Source organism: Talpa occidentalis, unplaced genomic scaffold (genome assembly GCF_014898055.3).
Source record: "Talpa occidentalis isolate TD23 unplaced genomic scaffold, MPIMG_talOcc4v2.1 talOcc4.5, whole genome shotgun sequence".
Taxonomy (NCBI): domain Eukaryota; kingdom Metazoa; phylum Chordata; class Mammalia; order Eulipotyphla; family Talpidae; genus Talpa; species Talpa occidentalis.
Window position 1 is genome coordinate 100,880,615 of NW_023604861.1, and position 24,335 is coordinate 100,904,949.

General features: G+C 35.8%; 1 protein-coding gene across 1 annotated transcript in view; it reads right to left on the bottom strand.

The window, feature by feature from the left end:
• Nucleotides 1–24,335, bottom strand: part of AFF3 (ALF transcription elongation factor 3) — a 479,720-nt gene that overhangs the window by 295,223 nt on the left and 160,162 nt on the right. The gene's annotated exons all lie outside the window — the stretch shown is intronic.

Here is a 24,335-nt window from a genome sequence, read left to right on the forward strand (position 1 = left end):
CTCTCTGTTTGATTTTGAATTAACTTATTTTACACCCTTCCCTCTCAGTATCTCTTGGGGCAAACACCAGTTGATTCTGAAAGGCCATCATTCAAATAGTGGAACCTGCTGCCTACAACTCTGTGGGACATCTGATGAGAGTCACCAGCCAGGGGGCTCTGCTGCTCTTTCTTCCTTCTGGTGGCAAGTCTTCAGGGACTTGCCCTCAAGATGTCTGTTCAAGTGCCTGTCAGTCTAATTCTGCCAGTATGAGGAAAAAATTTTCAACAAAAACTTACACAGCATCCCTCTTGGTCTTGTTGACCTTCTACATGTAAGGGCAAGGACAGACATCTGTGCACTTGCCTGGAGTTCTCGGTCTAAATGTTTCTTGCCTGTCCCTTCATCCTCCCTCCCTTTCCCTCGGGAATTAAGATTATATCATCAGTCATGTTTTCTTTTATTACCATCTCCCATGCTTGATTATTATAAAATGCCAAGATGGAATCACCCTTGTCTACTGTCCCTTTTGCTCTGGTATACTTATTCCTAGCTTCAGACTCACAGAGATGTGCTGTGCATTGCTCCAAGCAGCAATATAAGGCTTTGTTTCAATTTTATATTTAAAAAACTATAACATATTCATGAGTTTAATTTAACTGTCTACTTACTAGCAGCCATGCTTGTTAAAGGCTGCAATAATCCAACTAAAAAATTAGGCGCTCCACTTCCTCACATCCTTAGCAATACATTATTTTAAGAGTCCCATCATTATGAATTCAGTTGGTTTTCACACCAGCAGCATAGATCATAATGACTCCATTTGATATTCATACAGATGTTATTGTGTATTTTGTCCTCCACTACCATCAGAGATCACTCACACTTACTATATTTTTTATTCCTATGTTTGATAAATAAGTTGGTAATCTTTGCTCCGCACAATAAAATATTAAAAGCAGGTCTTACTAATGTGTGGGTGGAGATACAGGATGAAAACTTTAAGTCCTAACACTAAAATACTCCAACTTCTTCCCTACCACTCCATCCGGCTGATTTGTAGGTATTCTTCACATTTCTGGATGCTGTTATAAACAATGTGAAGATAAACTCTCACAATTGCATAAAATACACCAAACCACGAAAGCTACCTTTAACCACATAGTGTTATCATCGCAAGGTGCTCTCTTGATTGTCTGAAGAACTCCACACAGTTGGCATTAAACTTCATTTTTTTATATATAAGGAAACCAAGGCAAAGAGAGGCTAAAAAATGTGTTCTGCAGGCACAGGGCTAGAATGGGCCAGAGTTGGGCTTTGAACCTAGACTTCCCAACTGCCAAGTGGGTACTGTAGGACAAACAAGTTGGCTTGCAACACAGTCCTACCCCTGTTCATCTGGGATAGCCAGTTCTGTGTGTCCACTCCTCAAGCTACAGCCCCCAGTTATTCAGTCAAACTAATCTCTATGTTGCTATAAAAATATTTTGTAACTTTATGTAAACCAGATTATCCTGGACAATGTAGGAGGGCCTGATCCAATCAGTTGAAAGTGCTTCAGAACAGAATTGAAGAAGAAATCCTGACAGTTCCACTGGTGAGCTACAATATCAGCTGCCCAAGATTTTCCAACTTGCCCTTTTTGATGTGACCTTCCCTGTGAATTTTTACTTGTCTAGCTATTTCTCACAAATGTATAAGGCAATTCACAGCAACCTCATTGCCCCCCACCCTCTCGTTTATATACATATATGTATGACTAACTGCTTCTGCTGCTCTCAGTTTGAGTTACATATCTTAGAACTGTATTGATGAATAAGGAGCTATTATATAACAATACTTTCACCTGTTAATGTACAACAAATCTATACCCCTACTGTATGCCAGGCAAATACATACCATATTCTTGAAAATCAACTCCCCCAACCCTTTAGTGGCAAGCAATTCAATTCTAACAATATGTATAACTATTTATCCTTAATAATTTAGAGTTCCTTTTATTCTTAATTGAAGTGGAAAACAACCATTCCTCCTCATCTGTTTGAAGTCTCCCATATATTTATCATGTCATTGATAAAAAGATGTTAAAATTATGAAAACTGTGTATATTGCTTGAATACTAATTCAATTCTCTGCATTGTATACAATTTTACATAATTAACACGTTCATGCAAAACTCAGTCGTTCCATGTGCAAGATTAAAATGAAATATTTCTAATATTACCAAAATATTATTCCTTAGACACTAGTTTTGAAAAGCCTATTCTTTTCTCCAGGTTAAATAACCCACATTCCCATAATGCTTCACTGTGAATCATGTAACCAGTCTTGCAATTACTTCACTTACTTGCCTGTGGAGCTTTCACTATTCAATTTTTCTAATCCTAAATAGTGAACATTGGATTCACCTTTTTTGTGAGAGATTCTGAATTGCTGAGGAGTATTGCTCTTAATATGAAACAAATATTTACTGATTACATTGTCGGGTTCACTATACCCAGCCACATATTCCCACAGCCACATATTCCTACAGAATACCCTCCCAATTTCCTCCTTTCAAGCAGGGGGAATCTTTACTTTACTCTCTATCTTGATTCAGAGATGAGAAAATGAGAACTGTCCTTATGATCAGTCTCCACTTACAGTTTATCTTTTGCCTTTAAAAAAACTTTCTATTTGTCACTTATTCTATTCGTGACTTTTATTTGCCTATTTTCTCCCATCACCCATAATAATTTTGAATCTGTGTTGCCTATTTAGCTTCTTGCCTATTGATCCAAAACCAGTTATAGGTCATCTATATGCCTCTGAATATCATTTTCTTTTTTTTTAATATATATATATATTTTTTCATAGAGGCATGTTTATTTATTTGTTTGTTTGTTTATACATGCACTGGGTACAGTCAGAAGCACAGGAGGGTGAGAGAATTCACCAGAGCCAGAGCGGGGAGCAGAGCAGGCAGAAGGACCGAAGTACACTGCTGAGGGGAGCAGCGGGCGGCTGGAGGGGTCTGCGCGCCATGTGGGACCCTCCTCTGGGAGCAGCCGGGGATCAAACTGGTGCTGCAGAGGCTGCGGGCAGCTTCACAACCCAGCGCTCAACCGCTGTGCCACCGGGGAGGCCCCTGAATATCATTTTCAACCCTTCATTCATATTGCTGATCAAAACATTTTGAAAATAATCTTCTCATATATAGCAGCAATATATTCAATCTGAGATGACCCTTGAATACAAAATGTGCTGATTTGGATTGAAAAGAGCATAACTATGTTATGCTCTGCCATACAAGTTACTCACAAAATATTAATTGTATTAAAATGACCATTCAGGAGAAAAGCATTCTTAATACTTGATTTGGGAATGAATATACTTCTGTTTGGACTATAACAGCTATCCTATCATTCATTTACTAAGTATTGTTAACATCATTTTATTACTCATTTAATTCCCAAGCTTATTTTTAAAAAACTATTCTTGATTAAAAATTTACCATAGCTTATTACATAGTAACATTTAGGTATTTTAAAATTTTTAATATTATAATATTAAATATTATTATTAATATTATTATTAATATTAAATATTATTATTATTATAATATTAAAGAAAGATCTAGATGGGGTAGAAGTAAAATAGCCATAATTTATCTTTCAATACCACTGTACTATATTTAGTATTTGATCACTATCTTTACAAATGGGCACAACAAAAACATCTGGGTGAAAGTTACTAGTTATTGTAAGGAAGTCACATTATTGTCTTCTATGGCATTGTCTATGAGGACATGGAGGAGCAGAGTCTTACAGATGACAGTATGAGGAAAAATTTTGCTTCTCCTAAGAGGCTAGATTTATATTTAAGGACAATATGACTCCTGAAAGATTTCAAATTTCCCTTTTCACTTTGGCTGGCAGGAAGCTCGGAGTCAATTTAGAGGTCACTTTTACTTACTATATAATAATTATAAGAATTATGTTAAGGTATCGTACACCCTTTTCTGACTAAGAGACCTATGGACACTATTGTGGTTCAGTAGACTAAGTTAATGTCATGATTTCAAGAGCTCTAACTGGCTGTGCTTTTTAACTGGACAAATTAATTAATGACAGTTAAAACACATATTAGGAATTCTATAATTCCTTCCTCCCTATTCAAGTCTTCTCTGATGATTGGTGAAGTTTAACTGAAGAATCTTAAAAGAACGCTTTTACACAAATGTTAAGAAAGACATAAAAATGCTTTTGATTTGTGCATACAGTATAATAACACAGTGTGGTGTCTGAGGCAGAGCTGCTGGGGTGTGGGCTTCCTGGGTGGATCATATTAGTTCATTTATTCTGCCAGCTGTCTGATGCTTTGTCTTTGACAGTGGGTTGGCCCTGTATTGCAGGAGTCATGACATCAAGGGCTATTGCGTGTGGCTATCACATCCAATCTCTTTTAACTATGTTTGATCTATTAAGTCCATGTGTTTTTTTTTAATAAACCTGAGCACATACCAAGATTCAGTACAAAAATATTTTGAAAATAAGGATTAGCACTCAAAAATTAAGAAAAAGGAAATTACAAACTAGCTGTCCCAACAGATCCAAATGATTTTGTTGAATGTTTATGCCCATTTAAAGACCTGCACTTTTTAGTTCACTGTAATAGTCAGGGAAAAGGATGTGGGTTTGGTTGCTATGGCAGGTGCTGACCCCTCTGATATGCAAAATTCCATGTAGGAAGGTTGTATAGTCAGTAGGGGTTTCCTGTGCCCCAAGATCCATACCAAGTTTTACTGATCTATAAACTGCATATTAAAATGAATTATATATGCAGATGTTATATACTATTGCAGAACATTCCTTTAAAAATATAAGCTACTGTACTCAGCAGTAGCAACCATCATCACCTGAAAGAATGCTCAGTGGTAACTAATGGGGTGCACTGAGTAGGCAGTCAAGGGGCTAGAGAGGAAGACATGTATGTGCAGGAAATACGTACCACAGAGACAACATCCAATACCCGGGCTACTGGAGGCAGAACAGAGCCTCCTGTAGTTAAGAATGTGATGTAAAATTCCATGTGGAACAGGGTATTTGAAAGCAACTTAACATTTTAAAAGCTCTAGATGGTAAAGGTTAACTTCTCTGATGATTCTTCAGGCTGCCTTGTTGAGAGTGGCAGAATTTACAAGCGCAGAGTAATAGCTGGCAGGGGAAAGTGCCCAAATGAAGAGAGAGAAGGAACAGAATCCATCTATAGCCAGGATACCAAGCCTCAGAGAGTATCCTTGGCATGTGAAAGTAATTCAGAGATCAATGGGAGTAATATATTGCTCTTTAGCCCAAAGGAAAACAAGGCTACATTCACATTACTGAGGAATGGTGAGTCTGATTTCTCCAAATGATTAGCCTATAAAACTGCTCTATTTATTAATGTAAGAACCTAACATTATTAAGGCTTAGGGCAAAAATCCACTGTGACCCACAGGAAAATATTTGCCCAGGAAACTAATGATCAATAGTTCTACATTTAACTAAAATTTTATGCTTGATGACAAACACAGTTCATAAATGTCACTTGGTAATTTGCATTGGTAAAAATTATTAACCAAAAGTCACACTTGGGGCATATGTGCTTCCCAATACCACATAACTTGTTACAACATGTCCTCATATTTATAACTGTGCTGTGCGTCCCCATTAAGATCCAATAAATAACTTCTCTGCACCACTGATTATGAAGATTTGTCCTCATTACGGTATCTTCCAATAATTCAGAGCTTTCAAAAGGTCATATTTTAAACCCAAATAGCTGGAGTTATATTTCTCACCAAATGATCCCTCAAGATAAGAAATCACTAGGGGATGAAGGAGACATGGGTCTACATGATTTAAACCATAAATTTAATGAGGGTAAAATCTCACAGGGTCATACATCCCCAAATGATAACATATTCTTAGCCTACTATTTCTCTGTTAGGAATTGATTCCTCTTCTCCCAAAACCACATGTCTGTGAGCAAAATAAATTATTATAGTTATTTTATTTATTATAGTTATTTTAAGCCACTGAGTTTTGAGGTGGTTTGTTATGCAGCAATAGCTGACCCATAAACTCCCTATAAGGAGAGTACAAAGATGCATAAGAGGGGCTGTTCACTTTGCAGAGATAAGGACTATGTACCAAAAGAAGGAAGAGAAGGGACAATCTCCATTTGCCCTCCCAACACCTATTCCCCACTAACCCCACATCTCATCAACGCCTGCACTCTCCAGCCCTTACTATGTTTTGATAGACAATGCAGCTCAGCCAACTGCATATCACTCCTTTTCACAGAGGAGAAGAAAGAAGGAGGGAAGTTAGTTATGACGACAGTGTCTTATTTAGTTATACCTACTATTGTGCCTAATACAGTAACTTTATATAAATAATGATATCCAACAGATATTGAATTCTGAGTAGTATGTTTTTCCAGTTACAAGTGTTAGCAAGTTTGCAACTTTGTGTGTGTGTGTATAGTCTGATATTGAATGAATTAGTAAATCTATTGTGGATAATGGGAAAAAGATTTCTCACTGTCAGAAAAGGGAATTATAAAAACAGATAAGAGATTAGAATGAATCCTGTGGAATTGAATTGGAATTGTGTTATCAGTATGAATCTTGAATTCTCTTGGATAGAGAAAGAAATAAACAAAGGGATGAATAGATAGATGGATAACAGATATTACATACTGAGGTAGATACAGAGATGTGTATGTAAATACATAATGAGTATAATATGTGTGTGAGTAGTAGTAGTAGCAGTAGATCTGTCCAATGAAAAGGGTCTAGAAGTTAAGACCCAGGTAGAAATAAGCACAAACAGTACTCAAGACCTTGGTTTCTATTTCCTAAAAAAAAGAAGAAAAAAAAGGAACCAGAACTCCCTGGAGAAATGACTGACACCAGGCATAGGGTTGGGGAAGTACAAAATGACTCTAGAAAATCTTTATCAGAAAAGAGTATAATGAAGAATAATGGGTATAATAGAGTGTATAATGAAGAATAATATGTCAAAAGGAAGCAAGGCAAACTGAAGGGACTCTGATCAAATCTAGGTGAATGTGAGTCTTAAAATAATGCAAATAATCAACTATAGACCACTGAATAAAATAAAAATTCATGGTCCATACTGATTAGATAAAATATATAAGGTGGAAGGAAAGTTCTTCCTTACAGAGGAACAACAGCTAATAAACGTATAACAACATAATTCGACGAGTACAATTTGATAAGCACTATCATAAAAATTTGGTAAGTACCATCATAAAAACTGATTTAAGCAAAAATTATCAACTATACCTATATAGTCTCAAAGATAGGTAAAGATAATACTTAGTAACAACTTTAGTGGTTAACCCTTGCAGATATCACATTAGCCAAGTAATGTGCTGGTGATGTTCGCATCAACAGCAATGGGACAAATCAATATCATGAAACTGGCATGGCACTTTGAGGCAGATCAGCATGTCTGCTGCCCAAAATGCAAGGCTTGAATATAATTAGTTGAAGACATTAAACAAATCTAAGTGGAGGAACAAACTATAAAATACTGGCCTCTTCAAAACCCTTTAGGTCATGAAAGACACAGCCTGCTAAAGCACACTAAAGAAGGCTAAAGAGATATATCAACTTAGTGCAGTGCATGGTCTGAAGTGGACATTCTGCCAGGGAAAGGAAAAGAGATATTAGAACAATTTGAAAAATTAAAGTGTGTAGATAATAGCATTGCATTAATGCCAACTTCCTGATTTTGATCACTCTGCTGTGATTATGTAAGAGAATGTTCTAACTATTTTTGAGAAATACACACTGAACACTCCAAGAGAAAATAAATATATAAATACCTTAAAATTATATAGAGACAGAAAAATTAAAAAATATTCACTCAGTAATAAAACAGATTTACAAACATATTACATATTAGCTTTTAACAATAGTTGACATAAGAAATACAAAGCCACATCTATTAATAGGGACAAAGGTTGAAAATATATTCAGTAAAAAAAGGGCAAATTATACAATGACATGGACAGGACAGTACTATTTATGTAATTTAAAACACATGTGAAACATTACCAAAGTTATTCAGTGAATTTCTTACTAATTTTTTAACACAGGACCACACAAATAGGATAGCCCCCATAAATTATTCTTTTTTTTCATTTCGTTCCTAAAATAACCAAAATGAGCAAGTTATCTCTGGATAGTAAATGCCCAGGTGTTGAATATATTATGTCATGCACTTTTTGGTATTGTATTTTTTTTTCAAGCTCGAAAGGATCTTTTCTGGGAAAACAAACAGCATAGATATTCAGCATTTCAAAGTTGAATTGCCCTAAACTACGGCTCAATTTGAAAGAAAATTCTCTACCTAGGATACTCTTCCTTGTCTTAATCCTTTGTATTTAATCACTTCTCTGATGAAGTATCACCCCTTTAAATCTCTTCTGTTTTTTAAAGATATATTTATGCATACAAGAACTGGGGTGCAGGACAGAGGTGCAGTGAGTGGGGGAGAGGATTCATCAGAGTGGGGAGCAGAACAGGCAGACTGACTGAAATACACTGCTGAGGGGAGCAGTGGGCGAGATAGGAGAGGTCTGCTGTGCCATGTAGGTAACTTCCTGGCCGGGCAAGGGATTGAACTTGTGCCATGCTGCAGTAGCTGCGAATAGCTTAACCACTTGCACCACCAGGGAGGCCCTAAGTATCTTATTTAACCAGCTCTCTACAATCTCTCCTTTCTTTGTTGTCCATCACCTCATCCCTCATTTCATTTTATTTTGATCAACCCACTTAACTACTCTCTGAAATCTCATCATTTACTAGTTATGAACATTATATTCTCCTTCATTAGAACACAAGCCCCAGAGGATAAGACACTTCACAGCCATGGTCAACTGCTATGTTTCCAGGACCTAAAGCAGGATGTGGCACACAGCAGGTATCTACTGTCCTCCCCACCCAGCCCCCCCCCAAAAAAAAAATAACTTAAGAGAAATATTTGCAGAGATGTAGAGAGACCTAAAAGTATTCATGATTTTGGAAGAAGCTCTTAGCATGATTTCCCAAGAGCCTGCAGAATGCACACAATGCATGAAAATAGTCAGAGGAAGTAGTGACACCCTGGCCCTTGGAAATCACACCATCCAATCATGCTCTTACAAACATATCCAGGCAACATTCTGGGGCAGAATTATGAGCTCTTTCTCTAGGAGCAGTAACATCTCTGGATCGTCAATTCTGGGCATCTCAAATCTTTGTAATGAGATAACCACCTCTTTGCAAGGCAACAAGGCAAAGATAACGGCAAAGGTGAGGGCCTGATACTGAGGCGAAGGATTCCCTGATGCCACCCACCTCTGCAGAACTAGAATGTCCAGTTCTCTAGATTTTCATTTGTGTGTGTGTCTGATCTTGGTCATGCTGCTCCCCATCTTTTTGACCCCAGACTCTAGAGCTGACATGAATTTCACTTCATAAAATCTGCCTGAACTGCTGGAGCCCATTCGAGAGGCAGGGTCCTGACCTGACAGGTAAGAGTTTAATAGACTATTTGCCTACCCCACTTCAGTGGAGTAGGCAGGAGCCAAGGGCTACTGCAGCACTTTGCCTGAGGTTAGAATGGAAGGGGCAGCAACAGCTCCTTGGCTTAACGCTATTTACAAAGGGCTTGGGGGAGAGGAGGAAATGAGTTGGGACCACATTCTTCTCTCTCCCTCTGCTCTCATTGGCTGAGCTCAACCAGAAGCCAAAAGGTAGATTCTGATGTGACTCTTATAGGTGGGCTTCCTTAAGCACTAAGTAGGGGGAGAAGGATCTGGGGAGAGGGGTTAGAAAATAGGCAAATAGAAGAAAGTCCAAATACTTAATTATAGCCCCTCTTGCTTGAGTTATAACCTTATTTCCTATGTGTCAGCTTGTCTCTCTCATACAAAGCTCTTCTGAAGAAGCAAATATACGTATATATGTATACATATATTATTATATATAAATGCATATCTAATTTTTTCTGTATCCACTAAAAGCTTATCATATAATCATAGATCACAACATATAATCACTTATTTAATGACAGATTTCTAAACAGGTTGTCATATTTTCTGATATCAAAAATGGCCACAAAGTATCAGAATTTACAATACTCTGATTGTATGTTGAAGTAATGGGTATCTATCTCATTAGTAGTAGCCAGAATTCTGTACATTTCTACACAAGATACATTGCCTAGTAAGAAAGTTAGCAATAAAAAGTAGTTAGCTCTTTGACATGGAAACTGCATTATCTGTTTCACAAGAAGTATGAAAAATTTTCTATTGGGTATTTATTTCCTGTCCAATACATGAAAATATTACAGAAATAAAAACACTAGCATTAGAAAAAAAAATCCTAACAAAGCAGTAATATGTTAGTGCACAATCAATTCTGATACAGAAAAGGGAAAAAGGAAAAAAAAAAACAGTTTTTCTCTTTCACTGTGGTTTTCTAAAGGGAACACATAATTTATTGTTCCTTCAACCAAGCAATTTTCTCCTATTATTTGAAATATATAGTCCGGTTGCAGTTATGAAACATAATATAGAGTGCTGGTTGTTATTTTCTGGCTTGCCCTTAACATTGCTGTGTATCTTTTGATTATGTCCATGATAATTCAGAAAAGTTTTTTGAAATAAAAGCATTTGGCTTTGGAGACGATGAGGAAAAGGTGATCAATTAAATTTTGAAATGTTCTGGGAGTATCTAGGGCCATATAAAATATTTCGAAGTAATTTCAATTAGCCTATTTCGACATCACATTCCATGTTCTGAAAATTCTACTAATGAACATTTCCATTACCCAGGCCCTAGTTTGTTGTTTGTTTGTTTTTTTTTTTTATAATTTTTTATTGAAGCAATTCTGCATTATAACAGAATGTAGTTTCAGGTATACACTGTTATAAATCAACATGTGTATGTATTACATTAAGTTTAGTATTGAAAGTCCAATTATATTTTAGTTCTTCAGACACTCCAGAGTTTGGAATTACTAATCAAGTTACCACACTCAAAGTTCTACTCCTGCCTTTCAAAAAGACAGTGTCACAATCAGAAAAGCATTATTTTAGTGTAAGGGTTTGTAATATTAATTGCTCCAGTCTTTGATTCAGTAAAAACTTTGGTCATTGCATTCTGAAAACAATATTTATGAGGTAAGATGGACAAGCATAACACAAACAATCATTAGATGACTGAAGTCCTGAACTTAAAGCTTCTTCACAAAAGTGGTGTTCAAGAACATTATGAAAGATGAGCACACATCAGTACTTGAAACCAAAACCTAGCAGAGGCAGCCTCCAATGGCACATCTTACAAGTCTTAGCCTTGTTTTCAAAGAGTATTATGAAAAGACATAGAAGGCACAAAAACATTAAATCATCAGGAAAAATTTAGTATGAAGATTAAGCCTGGATATCTCAACCATGTCTTAGTCACCAAAAACCATTTTATGTCCTTTGTGGCCCCTCAGAAAAGGTGATTTTCATCTAGGAAATTAAAATGTCTGGCTATATGAAGCTTTGAGAGGCAGGAGGTACTATTAATCCTAATCATTATTGTTATTGCTTTATGGTACACCTTAGGTTACTGTCTGGCTTTTATGAATATAGACAATAATCACTAATTCCCAGTAGTAGTATAGAATCATTTCCCTCAACTGTAATGTTCTCCCTCATAAAAAACACGGATGAAAACATTTGGGGCACCTAATTCTTTTATGGATGATCTGTGAACATAAAACTATTAATGTTTATCTCTTAAGTGTAATTACCATATTTCTCACATCAATGCCCACAGTTGAACACATCAATTAAAACTAGATGCATAATTTTCATGTTTCAAATGAAATTAATTATGTGAAGATCTGTTGTACGTCCTCTTGCATATATCTTTCAAGAGATGTTACTTTGCCATTTCTAGAACGAGTTGTGGAATATGGAGTGGTTCCTTCTATGAAATAATACAATCCTGAATACCAGAGCAGCCATGTCTGTTCCAATGACTTCAGGTCTAATAGGTGAATTTTACACCTATTTTTAAAAAAACCTGATATCAAATTCAACTTACCAATAACATTTTTTATAAAAAAAATCATTCCTTACTTTAAAAGTATTTCATATTAATCATTTTAAAAGACATTGGTTAAAAATAATACAGCTCCTCACAGTAAAACCAAAGTGAAAGACAGAAAATAATAAAAACCAGAAGCAATTGATGAAATAGAAAACATGCAGAAATAACAATGCCAGAATTTTAAAAGATTAATCAAATTGACAACAATCTAGAAGTACTGATGATATTTTAAAAATAAAAGGAAAACAACACTAAAAATAAAACAATGGATATCACTACCGATATACAAAAATTAAAAGCATAATGAGAAAAGAGTGTAAATTTATGCTAACAAATTCAACAACTAAGATACCAGTTACCAAAACTGACACAAGAAGAAAAAAGAACATTTATAACACTATAATAATTCTTCTTTTAAAGAAATTGAATTTACAATTAAACAACACTCCAAAGGAAAAATATAAGACTGAATGTCTCCAATTTCAAATTCTTTTAAAAATTAATAAGAGAAACAATACCAACCATTACACTTCTTTTTCCACTATACTTTTAAAGAAAATAAGAAAGCTTCCCAACTCACCTATAATGTCCTTATAATCTTACCACCAAAACCAAAGACATTGTAAGAAAATTAGAGACCAAAATCCCTCATTAACATCAACGCAAAAAAATTAATAAAATATCAGGATCACCTAGAAATATACAAAGAGGAAAATAAACTATCATCAGGTAGAGCTTATTCCAAGAATTACAGGTTGCAAATCAAATGTATTCACTACAATAATAGATTAAAGGGGAAAATTCATATGATCATTTTAGTAGATGCAGAGAAAACACTTGACATATCTATTTATGTTAATTACCTAAGCCATTAGTGTTATAACCCTCATTTATGTTAAAAAAATTTTGGCTAACTAGGAATGGAGTAGATAATCCTCAGTCTGTAATAGACATCTGCAAATATAATCTACAGCTAATTACAATTAACAGTGAAATATTAAATATTTCCCCCTAAGATTGAGAATAAGACATAAATGTCTGCTATTGTACACTTTTATTAGAGGCCCAAGCCAGCGAAATCAGGCAAGCAAAAAATCAGTAGCCTCCCTATACACAAACAATAAATCTGAAGAAGAAGAAATCAAGAAAACCATTCTTTTTATTATTGAAACAAAAAAATCAAATACTTGGGAATAAACCTAACAAAAGAGTAAAGGACCTATACAAAGAAAACTATAAAACCCTGTTAAAAGAAATAGAAGACGACACAAAGAAATGGAAAGACATCCCCTGCTCATGGATTGGAAGAATTAACATTATCAAAATGGCCATCCTACCAAAAGCAATTTACAGATTCAATGCTATTCCAATAAAAATTCAATAAAATTCTACAAAGAAATAGAACAAATATTGATGAAATTCATATGGAGCCACCAAAAACCCAGAATAGCCGAAGGTCTCCTGAAAAAAAACGAGAAGGGAATGGAGGCTTCACATGCCCAGATTTCAAACTATACTACAAAACTGTAATAAGCAAAACTGCATGGCATTGGAACAAGAACAGATACACGGACCAATGGAACTGAATAGAAAATCCAGAAATAAACCCACAGATTTATGGTTAACTAATCTTTGACAAAGGAACAAAGAATATGCAATGGTGCTACAGGCAAAAACATGAAGCTTGACTACTATCTCACACCATGCACAAAAGCAAACTTAAAATGGATTAAAAAACTAGACATAAGACCTGAAACCATAAACTATATAGAAGGAAATACAGGTGAAACACTACATGACATACACCTCAGTAATATCTTTAAAAACGATGTATGTATGTATGTATTTATTAATTAATTAATCAATTTATTTATTTTGTCAGGCAGACTGACAAAATACACTGCTGAGGGGAGCAGCAGGCAAGCAGCAGGCAAGGGGAGCAGCACAGGTCTGCTTGCCATGTGGGTTGCTCTGAGGCCAGCGGGGATCGAACCTGCACTGCAGAGGCTGCGGACAGCTTCATAGCACTGCGTTCAACCGCCTGCACCACCAGAGAGGCCTTGGGAGAAAATTTTTGCACATAACACTAATGATAAAGGACTGATCACAAAATCTACAAAGAGCTGAAGAGACTCAACAAAAACAAATAATCCAGTCAAAAAATGGGCAGAAGAGATAATGAGGAACTTTTCCAAAGAGGAAATGCAAATGGCCAACAGGCATATGCAAAAATGTTCGCATCACTTGTAATCAGGGAAATACAAATCAAAACTACAATGAGATACCATCTTACACCAATGAGAATGGCACATGTTAAAAAAAACTAGCAACAACAAACATGGGTGAGGATGTGGAGAAAAAGGAACTCTCCTGCACTGCTGGTGGGAGTGCAAACTGGTCCAACCTCTATGGAAAGCTGTGTGGAGATTCCTCAACCTGCTAGAGATGGAGCTTCCATATGATCCAGCAGTTCTACCCCTAGGTGTTTACCCAAAGGACACAGAAACATTATTTCAAAAGGGCACCTGTACCCCTATGTTTATAGCAACACTATTTACAATAGGTAAGCTATGGAAACAACCCAAATGCCCCAAAGTAGATGACTGAATCAAGAAGATGCGGCACATAAACACAATGGAATATTACTCAATAATCAAAAAGCATGCAATTTGCAGCAACATAGATGGAGCTGGAAGGGATCAGGCTCAGCAAAATAAGCCAGAAAGAAAAAGAAAAATACCAGAGGGTCTCACTCATAGCAGGAATTTAGAAAACCTAAATAAAGGGACCAGGAAAAAGACTAATTATAATAAAGTAAAAATCACAATCAATGAGCAACTATAAACCAGAGACACGCTACAAGGTGTGGAGGGGAGAAGGGAGTAGGATCAAAATATGGGAAACTGTATGGGGACTATAACCAAGATGAAAATGCATACATTGTGCAAAAATGAAAAATGATGTAAAAAATTAAATTATATTAAAAAAATAAAAAGCATACATATTGGGAAGGATGTATCAAAACTCTGATGACCTGTTGTGTTTGTAAAAAGTCTGAATAAATCTACATGAAAACTACTAGCTCTGATAAATTAATTTGATAATATCACAAGGTACAAAGTCAATATATCAGCAATAAAGCTTCTAAAAATATGATTTATAAAAGTATCAAATACTTGGAGTTAAACAAAATTCAAGACCTTTATATTAAAATCTCTGAAACACTGCTGAGAGAAACTAAATACCTTAAAAAATATTATGAATACATGAATTGAAAACTCAATACTGCTAAGATGTCAATTCTCCATAAACTGATTTAAAGATTTGAGAAAATTACAGTCAAAAATCCCAGCAAGCATTTCTCAAAAGAAAGTCCACAAAATAAAATTCAAGGCAACCATAGATCTAAATATAAAAACTAAAACAAAACAAAAAACTATTAGAGGAATCTGCATACTTCTTTCCATAGGAGCTACCAGTCTACATTCCCACCAACAGTGTAAGAAGGTTCTTTTTTTTACATGATGGAATACTACTCAGCAATCAAAAAAGATAAACTCATGCCATTTGTGGCAACAAGGGTAGAACTGGAAGGAATTATTCTAAGTAAAACAAACCAGAAGGAGAAAGACAAATACCAGATGGTTTCATTTATATGTGGAATACAGAGAAATCAAACAAAGGATTAGACAAAGACAAACTTTAAAACTGACCCCTGAAAGCTGATTTGAGGCATCCAGAAGGGGAGGGCGAAGGAGAAGGGAAGAGGAGAAAATGGACAATGGAGAGCACAGTGGACTATGGTGGGAGACTGTGGGTGGTTTGGTCATGGGAGAACTATGGTGACCACACCTGAAGGAAGAAATCCTATATCATGAAAAAATTAATCAGTAAGTATATTTAAAAATTAATTAAGTATATAAAATTAATTAGTAAGTATATAAAATAATGGTACTTGGGAAAAAACATATGCATATATATTAATAAAAAATATTAGAAAAAGAAGAAAATACATTATCTCTTTAGTATTTATTCTTCCCTGTAATCTATAACCTCAGTCTAATCATCAAAAAATTTCAGATGAACCCAAGTTGAAGGTTATTCAACAAAATTTCTGAAACAATCTTCAAAAATACCAAGGTCATAAAAGATAAGGACAGACAGAGGCACTATCACAGACTGGAGAAAACAAAGGCATCATAACCACTAAATGCAATGTGGAATGATCCTGGAACACGGGGACCTTAGGTGCAAAACTGGGAAACCCAAGCAAAGTCCATAGTTTACTAAATTTATTTTACCAATATCATTTGTTTTGTTTTGATAACTGTACCATGTCATGTATTATGTTAATATCAGAAGCAACTGGGGGAAGGGCACACTGGCACTCAAGGTGCTGTCTGAAATTTTTTGTAAATCTATTTACAAATAGTTGACAAAACTATTTCAAAATAGTTTTTCAAAAAAGCTACTACAACAACGTATTGAACAATGTATTCATAAATTTGAAATGGGCAAGGTTTTCTAAAAACAAATACAGAAGGGAGTAAGCAAACAAAACAAAATCTTGGATTTCATCACAATTAAAGATGTCTGTGCAACAGTTAAGTACCACTGTGACTATGCACCCCACTGTGAATTCACCAATTCACCACAGAATGGATGAAAATGTTTGCAATGCAGACAGATACCTGAGTAATGACTTGTATCCAGTACGTGAGAGGTATGTGATACCCAATACACAACAATAACACTATGATAAATAATTAGCAAAAGACCTGAAGAGGTCCTTCACAAGTGAAGATAAACAAATGGCCAATAAGCACATGAAAGAGAGTTCAATGTTATTTTCACCCAGAATTTAAATTAAAGCCACAGTGAAACACCAACACACACACTAAAATGATTAAATGAAAAAAGACTGCCACCACCAAATTAGAAAAGAATGTGGAGTAATCAAAATGCTCCAATATAGCTGGAACACTTTGGAAATCTCTTTGGCAGCTTCTAAAAAGTTTTAAGAGCAAGCACACATCTATTCTATGACCAACCAATTCCACTCCAAGTTGTTTACAAAAGAAATCAAACCATATGTTTACAAACAGCCCTTTACTACAATGTCCATAGCTATTTTATTATTTTATTATAGACTGAACTTTTCACTGCATGCAAATTATAAGAAAAAAGCAATACAGTTCCTAAGAATGAAGAGCCATTGTAACTTGTCAAGCTAACATGTCTTTTCCCTTTATGTCTAGACTCTTTGCTACCTCTGGGGCTAAAATGGGCCACTTCTGATGGAATGGTGGTAACAATCTTTTATCCACATTTTTGTAGCTCTTACCTCAGACTGGCACTGCTTTCCAGGAGTTCCTGCAATGGTTCTCAAATGCTGTATACTACATCCATAAGTGTACCATTCACTCCCGACACTAATCCAGAACATCAACCTCACAAATGTTTCACATTTTAAAAGCTTTTAAAAAAGAATAAAGTTCTACCTGTTCCCTCCCACCTTTGGAAGAGTTTTAAACACCACACCAAAGACAATGGATTTTAAGCAAACTCTTTCCTCATCCTACAGGCAACCTGGCAATAAACTAGCTCCACTGTAGATATAACATAGGGGAACTCTGAAGACAACACAGAATGGGGGTTCTGTATAAGCTTCATCCCCCAGGATCTTCTCACCATGGTGATTTCTTCAGACCAAAATGACATTAAGTTGCTCAAAGTTAAATGACTCCAAAGGGAGTTACTGGATGTGTGCATGGTGTTAATAAGGACAGACGTTGGTCTGAACCACACTTGTGATGCTTACTAGAGTACAGATTGTCAATTTCTAGATATAAGCTTTCAAAGCTGAAAAGCATATGGAATAGCTGGGGAGAAAATATGCTTTAGGTTTAAGAATCAGCAAATACTTTATTTCACATTCTTACCCAAGTATTTTCAAGAGCTGCAATTACAAGTTCTATAAACTTAAGAGCTAGTCTGTATTTTTGCAAAAGGAACAACTAAAAATGACTAAAATCTTCTGAATTCTAGCTGAGTGGAAAGTGAGGTCCAATGAATTCATTCAAAAGAGATAAAACACTCTGTGATGATAGTTGTTCAATGGCTTATGAGTGTATCAACAATGCTGACTGTGTAAGTCATTTGAATCAAATATTTTAAAAGGACTTGTTTCATAATTCTTTTGCAATAAAAATTCAATTTCGATTTAGGAAAAAATATTCCTAAAATAGAAAATTTCTGCATCCTTGGTTTCTGATTTATATAGCTTCAAGAAAAGGAAAGAGAACACGCTATGTTCTACCCCAGATGCATATACTAAAAACAGTGCATTTATTGCACTATATAGTCACACCATAAAATTCACTTTTAATGTTGCAATTCTTGCAATTACAATTAAATCAAGGTAAAGAATAAAATCAATAACAACTACATATTTTGTCCTCTTCCATCAAGGATCATTGAAAAACTTTTTGTATCCTATATACTGCATTAGGGATTGAGGGGGTTTCTTTTTCCCCCAAAGACATGGCCCCTCCTGAAAATCTTATGGAAAGAAACACACTTGTTCACATAAATGCACACTTGCATGTATGAACACACGAATGCATACACACACACACACACACACACACACACCCCAATACATTTCCTCCCCCTTCAGCTAACACAAATCTTAAACATCCTTCAAGATTCCACTTGCATGTCTCCTCTTTGAGTTGGTTTCCTAGAGTCTCCAAAGAAATTGACTGTCCTGCTTGATCACATTTTGTAACAATTATAGCTTTTGTTTAATCCTGTTATGATTTGTAGTTTCCATAAGATGTGTGTGGTATACTCTAAATCTCTCTTTTTATTTAAATTATTCCCACACTCTTACTGAAGTACCTTTCATGCATTTAATGCTCACTTAATAACAGTTCAATTCCTGACCTTTTCATTTAAGTATGGAATATGTTAAGAGAACTGCCTGAACAGTGAAAAGAAGTGAAAATCCTGCTTCTAATTGCTATCACCATTCTTTGGTTTGTCACATTACATAAAAACTCAAACTTCCCTTTGCCTCTGCTTGTTATAGATTAACATTGATCATGCAAAAATAGCAACATGTTGTGATCACTGTATTACATGCTATGTTTCTGATTCAGAAATGATGAAAATGACATATAAAACCTCAAATGCTATTTCATCAATTTAATTTTCCCATGTCTCATAATCCAAAAGGAAATTTCTATTTTAGAACTACTGTATGCATTTGTCATACAGTCAAATGCAAATGTCTAAGATGATGATGATGACAGAGACTACAGACTTTTTTCCTTTTGCTCCTACTGATTCATTAAAATTTACTTCAGGCTTAGCATGGATGACCCATCTCTATTTTTTAAAGATCAATAGTGATATTTTCCTACAGAAATAAACTTATTGTTACAGATGAATATAAGTCCTTTCAAGGAATGATCCTCGTTGTCAGAGAAAATAACTAGGAATTTATTTTTATTGCTTTTGACATTCTTGAAGTCAGGAACCATATACTAATGTTATGTGTTCTCAGAAGATAACACAGCGCCTGGCACACAGTAGGTACTCAATCAATGGAATGGATGCCCTGAAGTTGTCTTAAGCAGACGAAGGATAACAATGAAGAAAGCATGCTATAATCACAACATTCTACGACCTATACTCTACCTCTATGTGCTTCCAAAAAAGTTCAGTCCCTGCATCACTGAGGCTGTCTTGGTACAGCAAGCACTTCAGAGGTCAAGTGGGGTAGAGGGGAGGGTGGAGGGTACACCCAGAACAGGACTGCAGAACTCTCTGCTTTGCACATGGAATACACTCATTTAGTGTCTGCTCAGCGAAACAACTTAGGTCACAGGAAAACAAAGCAATCATTCACACATTTTATAAACAGTCATTGAGCCCCAATTTAACTATGCAAAAAGTTGAGGATACAGTAATAATTTATAGTCTCTAGTCTCACAGAGCTCCTAGCCATGGGGTCATGGTGGTAACATAAACCAATGAATGTAATACTAGAATCCAAATATATATGCCTGGCAAAGAAATAGTGAGTGAGAGTGAGAGAGGAGAGTACAAACTCATGAATGTAAGAACACAAAAGTAATGGAAATGGTGCTATAAACTGCCTGCCATTCTCTACAGTAAGTGTGCAGACCTACTCTCTTTGGATTGGGTGCTGGGGACCTGTTGCTCCACAGGCAGATGCAAATTCTTTATGCTTCTCATTTTCCCACAATGAGTTGGGTTTAAAGTTATATATTTTTCATACAACAAAGCTCCTACACCCAAAACACCTCCCTACTGCACCCATTATTAGTACATACATATTATACAGATAGAGAGTAGATATATTAGAACAGATACAAATAGTTATGACTGGGATTATGATTAGGACATGTCAAGAATATTCAAACAGTTATGATTGGGATTATGATTAGGGCATATCAAGAATATTTTTGATTAGTGCAATTTTCACCTCACAAAGCAACTGTGAATCTAATGGCTCCAGACACAGGATTTGGGCAAAGGGACAAGCCTATTGTACTTGCAGGGCTACAGAGGATTGAGAACAATCTGTGTTTCTGTTCTCTGACAACTTGCTTCAAAATTATCTTAATACTTAACAACACTTTGCTCAAGCTCCTTTTACAAAGCTGGTTACTTTTCTCTTCTTATAATAATTGATTAAACAATTTTTTTAAAAAGATTAAATATATATAAATTAAAAATTAAGAAGAGAAAAATCCTGGGCCTCCCTGGTGGCGCAAGGGGTTAAGATGCAACCTCTGAAGCTATCCATAGCCGCCGGCCAAGGAGCAACACACATGGCGCAGCAGACCTCTCCTGACTCGCCCGCTGCTCCCCTCAGCAGTGTATTTCAGTCACTCTGCCTGTTCTGTTCCCCACTTTGTCTCTGATGAATCCTTTCATACCCCACACCTCTGGCCTGTACACCAGTTCTTTTATGAATAAATAAATCTTTAAAAAAAATTTAAAAGAGAAAAATCCACTAACTCATAAAAAGAAAAAAAGATTAAGCTTCTGACATCAAGCACCATCAAGATTTTGTCCACAAATGTAAATCTCAAAAAATACTGAACAAAAGCATTGTAGTCAAGTGATGACAATCCTGGTCAATTTTGGCTGAATCTTCTAGTAGCTCCTACTACTGGATGGTCTCATCACACAGGTTTAGGACATGAACTAATATGCCAGGCGGGACAGGAACTCCTTGAGAGTGTGGTCTCCTGCCTTTCTTGAAAGGAAGGTGAAATTACGTCTCCCTAACTTTTCGTCATGCTCCAACTTGTGATAAACCAACACTTGCTTGAAAGTCAAAAACTAAAAGAAAGCAACTAAACATTTTTCCAAAGGTTTCCAAATGAGTTGAAAGCAATCCAACCCCAGAGCCTCTCGTGGGCTCTAAAACTTAAAAATACTAAGTGTCCTAATCAGAGAACCATGAATGTAGACTGGGAAACCACAGAGCATGTGGGAGGCTATTTCATGCTTCAGAATCCATAAAGCTGTTGTAAGACAGATGCACTAATCTGGGAAAGGAAATTAAAGTTTAAGGCTAAATAACTTCATGAAAACCTCAAACGGTAGCTAAATGGCATTATATAAGTCTTTTTAATATGCATGACATGAAACCAGGGATCCTTCCTTGAATACAAGCTTCCTAAAGTTCTTTGTCTTCATAGGTATTTGCCAGTGAGGTTAGTATTTACAGGTCATTTTCACAGAACATAACCAGCTAATTATATTTATATAAGTAGAACAAGCTGGACTTTGTGGAACTTGAAAGCTACTACTGATAACAGAATCTTGCTTCGAAAGCTCAGTAACTTTATCTGAATCCACTAAGTGAGAATACTCTTTTAATCATATCACTTCAGATAAATAAGGCTAGTCCTACTTATTCTTCACTAGGAAACTTAGAAAGTATGCAGAAAATAAGATACAGTTTCCCAGGCAGACTTTGGCAATTTGCTGGGTAAAATAACACCATTGCTGTGGCTTGAAACAGCCCAACTTCAATTCACCTGAACAAAGGATTTGATCATCCTAATTCTAAGAGACCTGTCAAATTAGTCCAGAGTAAGTTGGGATCAATTGTCTTGGATCAATTGTCTCGTATCAATTGTCTACAGTAGCCTGTGACTCTCACACTCTGCCAAGCAGTGAACACCACAGAAATCAAAGTTTCATGACTTGGATTAGATGCTGTATGTTAAAAGCAGTTCCTTAAAAAATTACAGAAATATTTTACATGAGTTTAATACATTTCAGGCTATGACTGTAAAAAAAAAAAAAAGACATGAGTAAAGGAAAGTAAAATTTCACAACCAATTATGTTACATAATCAAAATTAATTAAGCCTACAGTCAATTCAGTTCAAGAAGAAAGGATGTATTTCTGCATTTTATCTTTAAGTCTGACTGTCTACCTTCTTTGGTTTAACTTTATATTAATCACATGCTGACCTCAGTTATTGTTTTTTCATAAACCTAGTTTCATTCCCCAGATTTTTATATTAATCATCTGAACAAAACCGCCTTACTCAAAGCAAATCTTCTCATCGAAAAATGCCCTCTTAGCACAAAGCATTTTCTGACATTCAGATTGTTCTATTTGATTTATCAATAGATTTCAAGTTCATAACACAATAAAAAAGCAGTTAAATTTTAATATGAGTTTTTTCAGAATAACATTTTATACCAAAATAGCTTTATTTTAAAGGCAAGTTATTTGTTATTTAGATATTACATGCATTTTGGGCATGTTTAATACTAAACATATAAGCAGAATAATTACATGAAAATTTATAATACACACAATCATGCAAAATAGTCTTAGAATAGCAATCCTAAATAACTGAAGAGGCTGGAATGCCAGCAAATATTTGACAATGAGCATAGTGTTAAAGTGTAGTTTAACATATTCAGTGAGGCAGAACCAGGGGTAAAAGCTCTATCACACACTTAAATATTTTCTTTTTTAATGTCCATCTGACTTATGTATTTCAAATTCAGGAATGCAAAAAATCCTGGAATACTAAACTAGATAAACTATTTTCAGGATTATACAGAGATGGCTGCAGACCCCGCACACTGATATCTCTTTAACCATAAAGAAAATGCCTCCGGATGCCTCCGGGTAAGTGTTCAATGCACAGGAGATGTCTAGAGGATACACTCAATTCACTCAAACTCTGTACCTTCTCATCAAGAAATGATAAAAGCACGGTTCATATCTAAACAATGAAACAAAAATTCATACTTCTTTTTAGAAGGATTACAGCCTATTAGCAAGACAAATAAGCAGAGCTGAACAAGCAGCTGGTCCCAGGGAAGGCCTTGGTAGTGCTGTAGGGAGTTGGGTGCTGAACTCCAGGTTAGTGGAGCCTGCGCTGTTTGCCGAGAGTCTTCAGTGTGGTCCCTGCAGATCATTCTTCTCAGTCTCAGAGTCTGAGCCTTGACCATAGTCGCAAACACCATGTGGTCATCTGGATGTGCCAAAACTTGTTTTGAGAAGGGGGAAGAAAATTCTCTGGCAGGTGAATTAGGATCATCTCTCTTCCTTATTCTCTCCATTTGTCTATCTCTCCCTTCGCCCGCACCCTTATCTTTCTCAATTAACTCATACATTCCTACATCCTAGGACTAGAAAGACTTCTAAACAAAGGGGATGTGTCAGTGAGGTTGAAAATGTTGATTAGAGCTGTACTGCTACACAGGTCTAGGAGGACGGGGGAGACTAGTCCAAGCATTTTAATATTTCCTGAAAGCATCAGTCACTAATGGGCTAAGTTTACCACTGGGACCCAGGAAGTTGGCCTCAAAATACAAACTCAAACATATTTTCCAGTCTATGGCTCTCAAGAACATGTTCCATTTCTACATGGTGCCAATAAGCCCCAACAGGTGTGTGTGCTTTTAAAGAACTCACTCATAACAGCTCTCATAGCACATCCAGGTATGATTTAGAACTTGCTTAAGTTTTTACCGACTCCAGTTCCAACCACCACTTAAAATTTGGAACTGAAATTCATACAGGAGAGGATTTAAAGTCACAATTCTAAACTTCACAGTCTTGTAAATGGTTCATTTTTAGACAGTGAATAAGCATGGCAAGGGTCGGTATGTTTGCAACAAAATTATCAAAATTATGG